General features: G+C 32.0%; 1 long non-coding RNA gene across 1 annotated transcript; it reads left to right on the forward strand.

Annotated features, from left to right (window-relative positions):
* Nucleotides 1-2,179: 2,179 nt before the first annotated feature.
* LOC137650606 (uncharacterized) lies at nt 2,180-3,195 on the forward strand. Its single transcript, XR_011046000.1, has 3 exons — nt 2,180-2,416; nt 2,893-2,983; nt 3,119-3,195. It is a non-coding gene; the product is annotated as an uncharacterized lncRNA (long non-coding RNA).
* The last annotated feature ends 451 nt before the right edge of the window (nt 3,196-3,646 follow it).

Here is a 3,646-nt window from a genome sequence, read left to right on the forward strand (position 1 = left end):
CAAAACAACTTACATCAAATAGTAGATCCACTAGTAAAACTTTGAGATATTGCCCTACATTACCCTTTTCCCCAGACATGTCCTAAGATACAGAATAATATAGGTCACTTATCCCAAAGGTAGAAGTTGAAGTGTTTCCAAAATTGTTGTGGTCTTGGTGATCGAACGTATAGTTTTGTTCAGCGTTAATATTCTATGAAGATGCCGGCCTTTCCACTGAGTAATTTTTATTGGGACTGTTCGCCTCGGCTGTGGTAACCTTCGAGGTAATTTACTTGACAGGTACATATTACGCACGCGCGAACTTAAGGCCTATTAAGCGATTACCAATTTAAGTCATTTAATTCATAAGTTTAATTTTATTATTCATTTTACTTATCATTAATGCTAATAGTTACTATACTAAGTAGCATCAAGTTATTTACTTTAATTTATTAAGAAAAATAGGTAAAGCTTCGAGTCAAGCTAACGACCTAACGGCTATTCCCCACAGTCGGACACAAATATCAATCCTTTCTGATTGAATTGATTAATTTAACGTTAACTGTAATCCTTATAAGGAAACAGTTTTGCTTTCCTTTTCTTTTGCAACTCGTACCTCTATAATTTATTTTTGGTTTCTAACAGAAAGCTTTGAAGCAGTGTATTCATTGTCGTCGGTTCAATAGGCGTAACATAAAACTTAATCAGAATTCCTATAGAGATTTCCGTTGTAATCCATCTAATGTAACTTTAGCCAATATACTTATAGATTATCTTAGTCAATTTTCAGTTAAAGTTAGTGGTGGGACACATAAAGTATGGTTATTATGTTTGACTTGTACGTGGTCTAGAGCAATTAATATGAAGATAGTTAAAAGTTTAAATGTAAGTGAATTTTTAAGAGCTTTTCAGATGCATTGCTTGGAGTATGGGATCCATCAGTTATGCATTAGTGATCAGGGATCGCAGCTTGTAGCCGGAGCTAATATTATTACCTCATTTATCAGGGATCCAGAAACTTTGCTTTATTTTGAAGAAAATAATGTTACCCCTCTTTCCTTTCAACAATATTGCAAAGGTGCTAGTCAGTTGGGATATATGGTTGAGATGTGTGTTAAAATGGTAAAAAGGTTAATTTTTGGAGCAATAAAGAATAACATTTTATCCTATTCGGATTTTGAATTTTTTTGTATGTAATGTAATCCATCTTGCCAATAGACGTCCCATAGCTTTTAAGGAAGTTGTTATAAATGATAGTAAAGATTCTCTTCCTGCACCAATTACCACTGAACATTTGATCAGAGGATATGAGCTGTCTTCCTTAAATTTGATTCCTGAATTGCAGAGCATTCCTCAGGATCCAGATTTTGATGTTGTTTCCAGAGACATAGAGAGGAGTTACCAGGGGTTATGCAAGGTTAAAGAAAATCTTAATATATATCATAATGAATTTTTAAGTAATTTATTATATCAAGCTATTAACCGAAAGGACAGGTAGCGTCTGGTTTCTCATGCATTGATATATCCAGGAGATGTAGTTCTTGTGAAGGAGGAACATACTAAAAGGAGTAATTATCCCGTAGGAATAGTTCGCGAAGTTGTAAGTAATGATTTGGGAGAGGTGACCCAAGTAACTGTACTGAAAGGGAAAATAAAAAGATTAGTAAGTTACATGTAAGTCAAATAATTCCTTTCCTTGAGAGTAATACTACTGATGATATAGTTTGTAATACTGATACTAAGAATGTTCCTGGTGCTGTTAGAAAGAAAATTTCCTCGCGCCCTAAAAGAAAAGCTGCTACGATAAGTGAGGAAAGAACAAGAAAAATGTTTCTCTAATTTCATATGTCCATTTACAGCGATGAATATTTTTTACCTTTGAAAAATCTTCATCCTCTTCCGTGGACTAAACGGAAATCAAAAATTCTTACATTTGTTTATTTTTATATGTATATATGTATTTATTGAAGTAAGGAGGACTTTTCTCTTTAACTATTAAAATAACTAGTTGAATACATTTGTATTTTCTTGTTAAATACATTTGTATTCTTGTTAAATGCATTTGTATGCTTGGTACCATCTAAGTCCTGCTTGCTTATTACGAGTTAAGTAATTAGCTAACCAGCCTTCTAATCACGCTATTTTCTCTTTACTTGGGAGGTTCATGGATATACCCACGTCAGTCTTGCCTAGCAAACCATACCGTCAATAGCTTCACTGGCAGTATTTGGACACGAAAATTTTAGCTGCTAGAATTTGTGCTGTGCTGCTATTTTATCGAACCATGTTTGGGTTACGTGATTCAAGTGTTTCCACATTTACGAAGTTATTCAACATGAACTAACTCCCCTTAATTTGGACTCTGAGCTTCCTTCGGCATGAGACTTTAAACTTCGAGGGCATTCGACTCGTCTCATAGCTTGCATGGATAAAGGTGAGAACCAAGCATTGTTATGGGTTTCTTAATGTCTAATGGTAATCATTATCCGTTTCCTTAAGCCTTCAAAGCACCAATATAATAATAAATTTCTACCTCTCTGATATATATATATATATATATATATATATATATATATATATATATATATATATATATATATATATATATATATATATATATATATATATAATGTATATATATATTATACTATTAAATTAATCTTTATATTAGCTCCTCATATTAATTTGTTCCATGTGTACAGAACTTTGGCTTAGGTATAATTGGTGAAGCTAGGTCGTCCTGGGTTATCAGCCTACGTTCATCTTTCGTATTTATATTATTGGTAAGACTTTGTATTAGATTTAATTCGAAGGATGAATGTTATAGTGAATATATTATACAAAATTATATTGCTTATATTTATAGCTTAAGGATATTGTTTTGATGTCAGAATGTATTTCATTTTCCAGGATATCATTTATCCATATGTTTAATTGAAGTGGCTTAGTCCAAGGATAAATTCCCATTTTCTTACATCGGCGAGCACTCCCAACATTATCGGTAATTGCTTATTAGTTTTATATAGATTATAGATGCAATTTACGATTTATTGATATATGCTTTGCTCAAATTGAATTTATATAATTTCCTTTCTTTTATTATATCCTGATATATTCCTTTTTGTTGTTTATACAGGTGAGGTTGGAAAAGCTGAAATTAGTTTGGAAATTACCCATAGATATAACCTCCTTCAAGAAATCTGACTAGACAATTTATAGCATTTTTACTCCTCTTAAATGGGTATAATAAATTTGGTGAATTGTGTTGAAGAGTTTTCCTAAATATCATTGTAAATGTTTAAATTTCAGCTTACCAACAGTTAAAAATAACATAATTAGGAATGGAAACAAGGATATGAATAAACTATAAGAGAAGTAATTACCAACCAAAATAAAATATTTTAAGAACAGTGACAATATTAGATTAGATCTTTCATAAATAAACCTTAAAGAAAAAGAAAAACAGAGCAAGAAATATAAGAGAGAACACCGTACTTGAGTGTACAATAAGACAAGGGATCACTAATCCAAGACTAGAGAAGAATAGTTTTATTTTCGAGTGTCCTTCTCCTAGAAGGGCTCCTTACCATGGGTAAAGAGTAACTTCTACCCTTATTAAGACGGAAGTAGCCTTTGGACAATCAGACTCCAATATTCAACCCTT

The sequence above is a fragment of the Palaemon carinicauda genome, chromosome 12 (genome assembly GCF_036898095.1).
Source record: "Palaemon carinicauda isolate YSFRI2023 chromosome 12, ASM3689809v2, whole genome shotgun sequence".
NCBI classification, from domain to species: Eukaryota; Metazoa; Arthropoda; class Malacostraca; order Decapoda; family Palaemonidae; genus Palaemon; species Palaemon carinicauda.